The 14,228-nt window shown below is 38.5% G+C and overlaps 2 protein-coding genes and 1 gene segment (V, D, J or C); all 3 read right to left on the bottom strand.

Annotated features, from left to right (window-relative positions):
- Nucleotides 1–14,228, bottom strand: part of LOC121464736 — a 994,671-nt gene that overhangs the window by 500,568 nt on the left and 479,875 nt on the right.
- LOC121464737 (immunoglobulin lambda-1 light chain-like) overlaps nucleotides 1–14,228 on the bottom strand; it is an 840,936-nt gene that overhangs the window by 497,099 nt on the left and 329,609 nt on the right. The gene's annotated exons all lie outside the window — the stretch shown is intronic.
- LOC121464627 (zinc finger protein 420-like) overlaps nucleotides 1–14,228 on the bottom strand; it is a 160,334-nt gene that overhangs the window by 128,973 nt on the left and 17,133 nt on the right. The window lies entirely within an intron of this gene.

Here is a 14,228-nt window from a genome sequence, read left to right as displayed (position 1 = left end):
AGAAGAGAGAATATAAGCAAGGAAGTCAAGACTATGAGGGATTCATCCACTGAGACAATTTGCCTGAGCTAATGTGAGCTCACCAACTCCAACTGGACTGAGAGTGAATGAGCATGGGATCAAACTAGTCCCTGAGAATGTCATTGACATTTGGGGCAGACTGAGGTGTCAATGATAATGACACTGGGATTTGTATCCACTGCATGTACTGGCTTTTATTATTCTGTTTTCATGTATATCTTGCTAAACCTGGATGTATTGGGGAGGGACTTGGACTTTCCACAGGGCAAGGTGCCTTGCCCTCTCTTGACACTGAACAGGGGTGGGGAGAAAGGTGTATGGAGGGAGAAGGAAGGAAGTGGGTGGAGGGGAGGAAGTGGGAATTTGGATTGTTATTTTTCAAATTAATAAAATATAATAATAAAAATAATGAGAAATCTTAATAAACTACAAAAGGAGGTAAAATAATGGACTCCTTAAGCTAAGCACCCATGACCTCTTCACTCCCTCCTTGTCCCTGTTGTTGGTGAACAATCTTAGGTTATCATTGGTCAGCAGCTACAGCGCCCTGCACACACATCAGTCTTCATGTCATTCTAACTCTACCTCCACATGTTCTCAGAGCAATATTGGGAAGGTACAGGGACTCACTGTGCTTCAGCTTAAGCTCATCTGACTAAACTCATCTGCAACACTACTTACAATCTTATAATGAGATTATATACAATGGTACTCAGATTTATCACATCACCATATCTTCCCTAAGGAGCATAATGTTAATCTAATATCAAGGAAGAAAGTACATCATTTACATTATTATATATAGATGAGATATTAAGGGATATTAATTAAGGGAGCCATTTTAGGGTTGGCAAGAGGCTTGGCTCTAGAGGGGTTCCCAAGTGTCCACGTAGATGTCCCCAGCTAGGTCCTAGGGGATTAGAGGAGAGGGTGCCTGAACTGGCCTGGTCCCATAGTCATATTATGACTATCTTGAATATAACCATAGAACCTTCGACTGGCGACAGATGGAGATAGAGACAGAGACCCATAATGGAGCTCTAGACTGGGCCCCCAAGGTCCAGTTGAAGAGCAGAAGGAGGGAGAATATGAGCAAGGAAGTCAGGACAGTAAGGGATTGGTCTACCCACAGAGACAGTGTGCCTTATCTAATGGGAGCTCACCAAAGCAAGCTGGACTGGGACTGAACAAGCATGGGATCAAACTGGACTCTCTGAATGTGGCTGACAATAGGACTGAATGAGAAGCCAATGATAATGACACTGGGATTTGTCTTTCCTGCATGTACTGGCTTTTTGGTATCCTAGTCTGTTTGGATGCACACCTTCCTACGCCTGGATGGAGGGGGAAGGGCCTTGGACTTCCCACATGGCAGGGTATCCTGCCCTCTCTTAGGACTAGAGGGGGAGAACAGAGGGTGAGTAAGAAAGCTGGAGGGATATGGGAGGAGTGAGGAAGTGGAAATTTTGAATGGTATTATTTATAAAGCAATAGAAATTTAAAAAATAATGGGCATATATTAAATAAAATATATATTAATTATATATGTAATATAGAGTATATTTATTATACTTTATATTAATTACATATAGCATAACATATTTTTACATAGTAATTAATTATATTATGTAATATATAATATATAAAATAGTATGCATTATTTTATGTCATATGTTTTATATTATTGTAATGTCATTATATATTAAAATACATATCTTCATACTTTTAAAGCTAAACAATGAATTTCATTTCCTTCAAATGAAAGATAATATAACAATAGTTATAAAATAGGAATGAACTCTACTTTGATCTAGTAGTAAAAATAACTCACACAGAACATTGTGAAGACTGGAGATCTGTTGACTCTAATCTTACAAATAGATAAGAGAGAAATAAAATACTTTACTTCTGGTTTTATGTTTTTATTCTCTATTTTGACAGTTGAGAAATATCTCCACTTTTTTATTCTAAATAAACACAAATGAAGGCAGATATTTCCCTTCACATTCTTCTCTGTGGAGTGTTAAATTTAGGATGAAACATTGCCTGCCCATGGAATCCCACTATCGCAGGACAGTTCTTACACTCAGGTTCAGGCAAATGTGCATTTGTTTTGCTTCTTCATTTGTTTCTCACTGTGCTAAGTACCTCTTTCGTGCAGCATGCAGTAGCCTTCAGTACTTTAATCAGTCCAGTAACCCTAAAGCCCAGAACAAGACTATACTTAAGGTAAACACTGACAGGGAGTGTGAGTGCCTGTTAATTGTCAGGTGAATCAGAGACTAGAGGCTTCACCAGACTACTTCTGGAGCCAGTGTGAAAAAAGACAATAACTGCTAGAGACCCTCATTCCTCCGCATCACCACAGTTTGTGCAGGAGACCCTGAAAGAAATAGCTGTTAGGATTAAGAATGAGGAAAGATTGAGAGAAGTCATTCCAAAAGCAGGCCTTCTTAATCTCCATGTAACTTGATAGAGATGGAGGAAAGACAGAAAGGTGAAACAGGTGTCCAGGTCAGATGCTGCTGGTCTCTGGGGTTTTCAGGGTACTGGGGAAATGGTGACTTGCTGAAGTATGTGTCTTTTACTATCACCATCACCACTAAATTACATCTCTTCAGCCCAGGGCAAAATTCTACTCTCAGAAGGGAGGGGCAGCTCTGAGGAAACATCTGCTGTGTTGTAACCTCTAATTCTGGGTGTGAAATTGGCCCAGGAGATTAAATTCGAGTTCAGAGTTAACTTCAGTGCTTGTCAGTATCTGAGAAGTTCACAGTGCCCTCTGCTGGACTATGGATACTTACTTCCAATATCTTCAGTAATAAGTTTTTATTACCCAATTATAGATTACTGAAAAAAAGTTTCAGATTTTTTTGCCTTTTTGATTTATTTTTATTATAAATTATGTGTGCAGGTGTAAACACAAACACACAGACTGCCGCCCTCGCCACACACAGACATACACAGAGGCCAGTGCTGCTGGATTCCCAGGAGCTGAAATTAAAGGCAGTGATGAGCCACTCTACATAAACGCAAGGGATGAACTTGAATCTACTGTAAGATCAGTATGTGCTCTTAATCACTGAACCTTCTCTCCAACCACCAAAAATAATTTAAAATTATGCAACTCTCCCAAAATAATATTACTTAAAATTAGCTTGAACTCAGACTTGCTAGTCAACGAATGGATTATATTGTGTAAATATACTGTAACAGCATAGTGACAAATCTTTCCTTCATTCTGAATTGTATTTTTATAAAGTCTAGAACTACTTTAACTGGGAATTCGATTACTTTGGTTATATCTTTTATTTAGCTATACTCTATTTTTTTTTTCTGAAATAGTTCATGGAAAAAAGTTACAAGTCACCAACCTTTATTAAACCAATTAAAAGTACAGTGAGGTCTCTCAAATAGTTTTCTTCCTTGAAAGACAAAGGAGGGTAGCAGATTTAAGGACAGAAGGCTGAGTTCATGTTATGTTGTAATAGGAGCGGCGGGGCTGCGTCCCCAGCACCCCGGCCGCCTGCTAGCTTATGCCCCGAAATAATTACAAGGACACTGTATTCTTTTGAACACTGCTTGGCCCATTTCTATCTAGCCTCTTCTAGGCTAATTCTCACATATTAATTTAGCCCATTTCTAATCATCTGTGTAGCACTGCTAGGTGCACTTACAGGGAAGATTCTAGCCTACATCCATCCTGGGTCGGAGCTTCATCACGTATGTCCGGGAGAGCGGATCATGGCGTCTCTGCTCCAGAGAGCAGAGCTGTCGAGTCTGGGCTCACTTCCTCTTCCTCCCAGCATTCTGTTCTGTTTACTCCTCCTACCTATGTTTTAACCTATCAGGGCCAAGCAGTTTCTTTATTGCTTAACCAATGAAATCAACAGATTGATATATGACACTCCCACATCAATGTTACACCTGTTGCAGGCTAGAAGGTGTTTGCCATGTAACCTTTGATCTTGCAAAACATCACACAGAACAATTCCTATAGAACTAGCAATCAGCTTCTACATATCAGGCCCTTTCTCAATAGTGACTTGGGTCAAGTTGGTTTTGCAGAATAGTTTATTAAAGAAAGTAAACTTTCATTTGTTAACAGGTTAACTCCCATGCAGAAGAGGTGTAGGGATTGGGTACCAAAGTCAATCCTAATAAAAATGAGGGTTTATTGATGTAACTCTGTCCCTAACTTATGCTTTTTTTTTTTTTTTTTTTTGGTTTTTCGAGACAGAGTTTCTCTGTAGCTTTGGTGCCTGTTCCAGAACTAGCTCTTGTAGACCAGGCTGGCCTCGAACTCCCAGAGATCAGCCTGCCTCTGCCTCCCAAGTGCTGGGATTAAAGGCGTGTGCCACCACCGCCCGGCTAACTTATGCATTTTAATTGGTAGTATCTCTATGAAATTATCAATTGCAGAAATCTATATTATATACATAGATCAGCAAATTTGAAGACTTTTTAGATGGAGAACATCAGATTACATATTACCTGAATCCCTCTCCACTCTTCCTATGCTATCTCTGGAAGGAGAATTTTAAAGGTACCAATGCATTACTTTCCTGTTATTCCTTCATGAGTGACAGTCATGACCTGCTTCCACATGAATTGCACATTTCATTCACATTCTTTCCTTATCCTGAAAATGAATACAGTGGAAGAAGCTGAAGCTCAGTAAAATGAAATATGTTCAATCTGCACAGACAAGCACAGTGGAAGACAGTCTCCATGAAATGCTTTACTAATGTCCCTTCTCTAAGGAGAATGTGTTCAATATCCCTTCGTGACACTCTGATCAGTGCAGTACATCAGCCTCAGACAAAACAGGGCAAAATGTTGCAGGCCTAATGAGAGTGTCCTGTAGAGTCTCAAATGAGCATCCAAAATCATGAAGAGGATTAGGCAGACCTTATCTGATCTCTAACTTATTTTCCCATCATTCCACAGACTATAGGGTTCAGATAAGGCTGACAATAATTTGCAGACCCTCTCAAAGCCTGTCTTTCCTCCCCCAAAAATGACATAATTTGCATAGCAATGGATTCACATTTTGGGAGCCATGGACTGAGACTCCATACCATGCCTTACCCATAGTGGTGTAGTCTGACACTTCAAGGTAAAACAAATTTTTCCTTCCAGAAGTAATTTCATTTTTTCTTTATTTTATTCCATTCCAAAGGGGGATGTTTCCTCTTTCATTATTAAAAAAAACAAAAACAAAACCATTTTAAATTTTAAATACCAATCCTAGTCCCCATACCTTCCTCTCTTCTCATCTCCTCCAACTAATCTCCCACCACATCCTTCATCCACTCCTCAGAGAAGCTAATGCGCATTGCTTTGGAGAAGGTCTAAGGCCCTCCCTACTATATCTAGGCTGAGCAAGGTATCCATCCAAAGAGAATAGATTCCAAAAAAGCCAGTACAAGCAGTAAGGATAAATTCTGGTGCAACTGTCAGCAGCCCTGCAGTCTGTCCAGCCATACAACTGTCACACACATCACAAGGACTAGTTTGGACCTATGCTGTTTATTTCACTGTCCAGCTGGAGTTGGTAAGCTCCCATTTGCTCAGGTAAACTGTTTCAGTAGGAGTCCCCATCATTGTTTTGAACTCTTTGCTCATATTCTCACTCCTCCCACTCTTCAACTGGACTTTGGGTGCTCAGTCTAGTTCTTCTACGCAGGTCTCTGCCTCTGTTTCCATAAGTGACTGGATAAAAGTTCTATTTTGACATTTAAGATATTCACCAATCTGACTACAGGGCAAGGGTCAGATTGGGCACCCTCTTCTTTATTGCTTAGAGTCTTAACTGGAGTCATTGTTGTGACTTCCTGGGAATTTCTATAGTGAGAGATTTTTGTTAGCCCCATAATGATTTCCTCAACTAAAATATCTCCTTCCTTACTCTCATCTCTGTCCTTCCTCCATCTCGACTATCCCATTCCTTAGAGTTCTCCTCCCTGCTAACCATCTCCCCTTATCTTCTCCTTCTGCCCTCCTTTTAACCACTACCCACATGCTCCCAATTTTGTTAGGCAATCTTGTCTATTTTCCCCATTCTGGTGGATATATTTTTGTTTTTCTTAGGGTTCATCTTGTTACTTATCTTCTCTAGGATCATGAACTATAGGCTCAATATCCTTTGCTTTATAGCTAGTATCCACTTATGAGTGAGCTTATTCCATGTTTGTCTTTCTGAGTCTTAGTTACCTCACTGAGGATGTTTTTCTAGTTCCATCAATTTGCATGCAAATTTCAAAATGGCTTTGTTTTTATCTCTGAGTAGTACTTAGTACTCTAATGTCTAAATGTGCCACATTCTCTTTATCCATTCTTTTGGTTGAAAGGCATCTAGGTTGTTTCCAGGTTTTGGCTATTACAAATAATGCTGCTCTGAACATAGTTGAACAAATGTCTTTGTAGTGTGAGTGAGCATCTTTTGTGTATATGCCAAAGAGAAGTATTCCTGAATCCTGAGGTAGGTGAATACCCAGGTTTTTGAGAAACTGCCATACTGATTTCAAAAGTGGTTGTATAAGTTTGCATTCCCACCAGCAATGGATGAGTGCTCTCCTTACTCCACGTCCTCTCCAGTATAAACTTTCATTGGTGTTGTTGATCTCAGCTATTGTGAATGATGTAAAATAGTGTCTCAGAATTGTTTTTATTTACATATCCTTGATGGCTAAGGATGTTGAACTTTTCCTTAAGTGTCTTTCTGGAATTTGAGATTCTTCTGTTGAGAATTCTCTGTTTAGTTCTGTACACAAGTTTTTAATTTGGGTTATTTGGGATTTTAATGTCTAATTTCTTGTGTTCTTTATATTGTGGAGATAAGTCCTCAGTCTAACTTGGGGTTGATGCAGATCTTTTCCCATTCAATAATCTTTCCTTTTTGACTGTGTCCTTTGCTTTACAAAATCTTCTCAGTTTTAGGAGGTACCATTTATTTATTGTTGCATTTAGTGTCTGTTTTACTGGTGTTATATTTAGGAAGTGGTATCCTGTACCCATACATTGAAAGCTACTTCCCACTTTCTCTTTTATTTATTTATTTTTTGAAAAAATTTCCGCTTCCTCCCTGCCTCCCATTTCCCTCCCCCTCCTTCCATTTCTCTCTCCCTCCCCCATTCCTCTCCCTCTCCCCACACTCCTCTCACCCTCTCCCCACTCCTCTCCCCCTCTCCTCCCTCTATCCCCCCCCCCCCCAGTCTCCACTTTCTCTTTTTTTGGGGTCAGAGTGGATGGATTTATACTGAGGTCTTTAATGCATTTGGATATGAGTTTTGTGCATGGGGATAGATATGGATCAATTTTCATTCTTCTATAGGTGACATCCAGTTATGCCAACACCATTTGCTGAAGATGCTTTAGTTTTCCATTGCATAATTTTAACTCATTTGTCAAAACATGATCACACGCTTTCCTTCAGTTTCGTTATGTCATGGATTACAGTGACAGATTTTTTTGTATGTGGAACCATCCCTGCATCTCTGGGATGAAGCTGACTTGATCATGGTGGATGATGTTATTGATGTTTTCTTGGATTCAGATTGGCAGTATTTTATTGGTCATATGTTCATACGTTCATATGTTTATGGATTAATATCCAGTTCTTCAATTCACTTGATTCCACAGATTAACACTTCTGTTTTTATGCCAATTCCAATCTGTTTTCATCACTACAGCCCTATAATAGAGCTTGATGTCAGGGATGGTCATGCCTCTGGAAGTTTCTTTATTGTTCAGGGTTGTTTTGGCTATCTGGGTTATTGTTGTTGTTTGTTCATATGAATTTGATTATTTTTTGCAAGGTCTTTGAAGAATTGTATTGGGTTTTGATGGAGATTGCATTGAATCTATAGATTCCTTTCTGTAGGATTGCCGTTTTTAATATGCTGATCCTACCTCTCTAAAGCATGGAAGATATTTTTCATTTTCTGTTATCTTCTCCAATTTCTTTCTTCAAAGACATAAGTCCTTGCCTAACCGGTCTTTCATTTCTTTGCTTAGTGTTACCCCAAGATATTTTATGTCATTTGTGCCTATAGTGAAGTGTGATGTTTCTCTGATTTCTTTTTCAGCTTCTTTATCATTTGTATATAGGAGGGCTACTGATATCTTTGATTTGATCTTATATCCTACCATAATACTGAAGGTATTTTAGCTGTAAAAGTTCCCTGGGAGAGTTTTTGGGGTAACTTTTGTATACAATCTTATCATCTGCAAAGAACAAAAGTGTGACTTCTTCCTTTCAAATTTAAATCTCCTTGATCTTCTTTTTGTCTTATTCCTTTAGCAAGAACTTCAAGAACATGAATATATATGTGGAATAGATATGGAGAGAGTGGAATGCCTTGTGTTTCTCCTGATTTTAGGGGCAACACTTTGAGTTTCACGTCATTTAATTTGATGTTGGCTGTCAACTTGCTGTATATTGCTGTTTTTAGGTTTGGCTAAGTTCCTTGTATCCCTGATCCTTCTAAGACCATTATCATAAAGAGGTGTTGGGTTTTGTCAAATGCATTTTTAGCATCTAATGAGATGATCATATGATTTCTTTCAGTTTATTTATTTCATGGATTACCTTGATAGATTTTGTGTGTTGAACAATCCCTGCATCTCTGCATCTCTGGGATGAAGATGACTTGATCATGGTGGATGATATTATTGACGCTTTCTTGGATTCAGATTGGCAGTATTTTTTTTGAGAATTTTTGCATCTATGCTCATGAGTGAGATTGGTCTTTAATTCTCTTGGTTGAATCTTTGTGTAGTTTTGGTATTAGGGTAACTGTAGACGCATAAAAAGCGTTTGCCAATGTTATTTCTGTTTACTTTATGTGGAATACTTTCAGGAACATAAGTAATAGCTTTTTTTTTTCTTTTTTGAAGTTCTGATAGCATTCTGCAGTGGAAATATCTAGCCCTGGTTTTTTTTTTTTTTTTTTTTTTTTCTGGTTGACAGGCTTTTGGTGACTGTTTATATTTCCTTGCATGTTATTGGTCAGTTTAAATTGTCCACCTGGTCTTGATTTAATTTTGGTATATGGTACCTATCCAGAAAAATGTCAATTTCTTTTACATTTTTCAATTTTGCCAAGTACATGTTTTTGTAGTATGACCTAATGATTCTCTGGAGTTCCTCAGTGCCTGTTATCATGACCCCTTTTTCATTTCTGATTTTGTTAATTTGAATGTTCTTTCTCTGCCTTTTGATTAGTTTGGATAAGGGTTTGTCTGTTTTGCTGATTTTCTCAAAGAATAAGCTGTTTGTTGCATTGATTCTTGGTATTGTTTTCTTTGTTCTTAATTTTTTGATTTCAGCCCACAATTTGATTATTTCCTATCTTCTACTCCATCTGAATGAATCTGCTTCTTTTTGTTCTAGAGCTTTCAGGTGTGCTGTTAAGTTGCTAGTGAGAGCTTTCTCTGCTTTCTTTATGTATTTTCTTAGTGCTATGAACTTTCCTCTTAGCACTGCATTGTTAGTGTCCATTAGGTTTGGGTAAGTTTTGCCTTCATTTTTACTGAATTCCAAAAAGTCTTTAATTTCTTTCTTTATTTCTTCCTTGACCCAGGGTTGTACAAAGGAGCATTGCTTAATTTCCATATGTTTGTAGAATTTTTTTATTATTTATTTATTTATTAAAGATTTCTGTCTCTTCTAGGCCACCACCTCCCATATTCCTCCCCTTCCCCCAATCAACTCCCCCTCTCTCATCAGCCCAAAGAGCAGACCTGGTTCCCTGCCCTGTGGGTAGTCCAAGGACCTCCCACTGGGAATGTTCTTTTGAGAACACAACAATGCCAGCTGGACTGGGTCTGAAAAAACATGGGATAAAAAGAGACTCACTGAACATACCGGACAATGAGGACTGCTGAGAAGTCAAGAACAATGGCACTGGGTTTTGATACCACTGAACATACAGGCTTTGCAGGAGCCTAGGCTATTTAGATGTTCACCTTACTAGACCTGTTTGCAGACTTTTTGAAATTAGTGTTGATAATGAATTCTACTTTTTTATTTATTTATTATTATTTTTTTATTGAAAAGAAAATTTATGTCTCCTCCCAGAATTCCATTTCCTTCCCCTTCCTCCCACTCCTCTCCCCCTCCCCCCACTAATCTCCCCCTCCTTCTCCAGTCTGAGGAGCAGTCAGGGTTCCCTGCCCTGTGGAAAGTCCAAAGTCCTCCCTCCTCCATCCTGGTCTAGGAAGGTAAACATCCAAACTGGCTAGGCTCCCACAAAGCCAGAACATGAAGTAGGATCAAGACCCAGTGCCATTGTCCTTGGCTTCTCAGCAGCCCTCATTGTTCGCCATGTTCAGAGAGTCTGGTTTTATCACATGCTTCTTCAGTCACAGTCCAGGTGGCCTTGGTGAGCTCCCAATAGATCAGTCCCACTGTCTCCGTGGGTGGGTACACCCCTTGTGGTCCTGTCTTCTTTGCTCATATTCTCCCTCCTTCTGCTCCTCATTGGGACCTTGGGAGCTCAGTCCAGTGCTCCAGTGTGGGTCTCTGTCTCTATCTCCATCCATCGCCAGATGAAGGTTCTATGGTGATATGCAAGATATTCATCAGTATGGCTATAAGATAGGGTCATTTCCGGTTCCCAATCCTCAGCTGCCCCAGGAACTAACTGGGGACATCGTCCTGGGCACCTGGGAGCCCCTCTAGGTCCAAGTCTCTTGCCAACCCTAAGATGGCTCCCTTAATTAAGATATATGCTTCCCTCCTCCCCTATCCAACTTTCCTTTATCCCAATCATCCCGATTCCCCAAGTTCCCCCCATCCTCCCCTTCTCACTTTCTCTCCCCATCTCCCCTAACCCCCTCCCACTCCACTCCCAAGATCCCAATTTTTTTGCCCGGCAATCTTGTCTACTTCCCATAACCAGGAGGATAGCTATATGTTTTTCTTTGGGTTCACCTTCTTATTTAGCTTCTTTAGGATATCATATTATAGACTCACTGACATTTATTTATGGCTAGAACCCAATTATGAGTGAGTACATCCCATGTTCATCTTTTTGGGTCTGGGTTACCTCACTCAGGATAGTGTTTTCTATTTCCATCCATTTGCATGCAAAATTCGAGAAGTCATTGTTTTTTACCGCTGAGTAGTACTCTAATGTGTATATATTCCACATTTTCTTCATCCATTCTTCCATTGAAGGACATCTAGGTTGTTTCCAGGTTCTGGCTATTACAAATAATGCTGCTATGAACATAGTTGAACAAATGCTTTTATCATATGATAGGGCATCTCTTGGGTATATTCTTGTAGTCTTTCTAGATAGGTATTCTTCAACCATTTGAAGGATCTGTGGAACATGGCATTTAAATAACTTAGGGTTCTGGTGACATGAGACATGACTGCTTCTGACAACACCAATCTATTCCTGAGAGAATGTTGAGCCCCGAAGACGTGGAGCTTGTTTTCTTCTTGACAAAACTAGCCTTTGAGCAAGGAACTGACGATGCCTCAACCACTGACAAGTTACATCATATCCAGAAATGGACAAGCAAGATGGTCAAATCTTCCCAAGAAAGGGTAAAATAAATGGTTTTGAAAAATTTTCTGCCTCTGAAAATAGTCTGTCAATTATACTAGGCCTTAGCCAAAGTTGGTTGCTACAACGTTGCAAAATGAGACTTTGGGTGATTACTCAGGTAGCTAATTGTTTCCTTCATATGTTGCTCACTTTGGAAGCTACTTGATTGTACTTCCTGCCAGCTCCAGTAATAATATCTCCCTTCTAATGCCATCGATAGGGTTGAAGATTAGATAGTCATAGTTACTGTACTCTTATGATCTAGCAAAGCCAATTCCTATATAAGACTTAGACTCCATAGGATAGAATGTTTATTAACACATTTAACATATATTCCTTGCTCAATATTGTTTAATCTGATTGTAAATCTAATCTTATACTTGATATCTGATCCTAGTGTATATTGTTTTGTATTGGTTTGGAACTCTCTTACTTAAACAAAATGGGAAGGCGCTGTAGGAGCTCGTTGGGCTTCTTAAGCCTTTAAGATACCAGCCCACTGGGGCATGATTTCATATACTTTAAAAAGCAGCAGGAACTGGGATTGTTTTGCAGCCTCATATATATATGAAGAGACAGAGATAGTTATATATAGAGAGAGTTATATATATATAATTATATATATAATTATTCTTTAAAAATAATATATATTAAAAATTAAAACTTGTTACAAACACATATTGCAATGCTGAAGAATGAATATGAATCTTGGCAACCAGAAAAAAACATCATTTGGAATAATGCAAAAGAGCTGGAGAACATGACTAAATATAATCATTACTTTTCTAGCTATTTCTTAAGACTAATTAATGCAGTGGAGAAATTTCTTTTAGAGAGAAGTTTGTAAAACTTTCAAATAATAAGAATCTAATTTTTGTGTTTTTCAATTTTTTAGGACATAATATATTTTCTGGGGGTTTCTGCAAACAGCAGGGCTGGCAGATTATCAGTCCACATGGAGCAAGAAGGAAATTCTAAACAACAGGATTCAGTAGCTTGGTTGGTTCAAACTTCTGGAATTTGACTCTGAGTTGTCTCAAGAGTCAAGATCCAGTGATTACAGCATTCAGGATATTTTTCACCACATTGGGTTCTAGAGTTATGTTCCTACATTCGACAAAAATAAACATGTCTTACAAATTGAATGCAAATATTTGTTGCAGGAGGCAGAAAATCACATCCAAGAATATGTCATGGAACAAAATGTACTTGGACTAAAAGGTCCTCTCCATTTTTCTTCTTAGAGATTTTCTCACAGTTCCCCAAGTAATTCATCAATATGTATCATTTTAACTGTATTTTGATACACTGAATATTGAGTATGCCCAGTGTTGCTTCTGGGAGTTTAGCATGGCCTGCTCACAGATAGCACAAGGACAATGCATGTGGGCAATTATCCACCGCCAGCCCCAGCTGTCAGAGTAGAAAACAGAGTATGCATATTTTCATTGAATTGACAACCCTGTATTTAACATTCCTGGTTTCCCCAGTGCTACCTTTGAGCACATGAGCCTTTGCACTCATTACAAATTACATTTTGTACCTTCAGTTTCCTCCCTCCCACTCTCCTATAAACCACACATTCCTGTTCTGCTTCAAGTTTTTGTCCTTTTTCATGCATTGTGATTTGTATACATAAATTTGTATATACATATATTCCTAAATACAAAAGGAGCAATCCATACCATTTTACAATTCTATGTTTTCAAGACTGTCCATTGGTTAATGGACAATCAGCTTTTGTGCTCTCCGGGGAAGGCCACTTCTCCCACTCCCTGCTTTTCTAAATGACTATATAGTTCTTTGAGGCTGTTATCTTACAGCTTTCCTTTACAGTTTAGCATTTGCCATTGGTATCATCCAACATCCTCACATCAATTTAAACCACAATTATACAAAATTTAAAATAATCTATATAGATTGTCATTTGCTGTCCTAGGAGATCCAAAACATTAACGGGGAGACTTCTTACTTGAATGCTTGGCCTTAGCATAGGATTGTTTCCAATTATGTCCAATAACTTAAATTAACCCATATTTTTTGTCTACATTTTGCCACAAATTGCACAAGCTGCTTCCTTCCTGTTTCCTGGCAACTCCCTGCATGCCTCAATTGCTCCTCCTCTTTACTCTCTCTGCAAGGAATTTCTGCCCCTACCTTGTGCCTAGACATTATCCAATCATCAGCCTATTTCGTCAATCAAAGTAACCCAGTTTTAGACAGTGTAGGCATTTTCCACGACAAATCTACTTCTATTTTATGCCAAGTTTTCATTGTTGCTGTGATCCACAGAAGAGCTCACATTTACAATACCCTGCCATTGGAAAATAGACTATCAGAACAAAAAAATGGAATAAAATATTGTGAAGATATTTAACATTTTTTATTGCAAAGACACAGAATGAAAAGACTTGAATTTTAAAGCAAACTGGTATTTATATAAAATAACCAAAAATCACAGGAATACAATGTTTATATAGAATATAATCTCATTACATAAGCAACCATATGACAAGAAATTAAATATGCATCAAAATCTGAAATAGTTTCACATCGGCTGGCTCTTTAACATGTTACCTCAACATACAGTCAAGAAACGTTGTTTAATTTTCTTCTACTATAAATATTGCCTCATCCATCATA

Source organism: Microtus oregoni, unplaced genomic scaffold (assembly GCF_018167655.1).
Source record: "Microtus oregoni isolate MIOR12 unplaced genomic scaffold, Mior012 000029F_ref0000214, whole genome shotgun sequence".
In the NCBI taxonomy this organism is placed as follows: Eukaryota; Metazoa; Chordata; class Mammalia; order Rodentia; family Cricetidae; genus Microtus; species Microtus oregoni.
The sequence above is the reverse complement of the archived record's forward strand: the minus strand, read 5'-3'. Positions and strand labels throughout refer to the sequence as shown.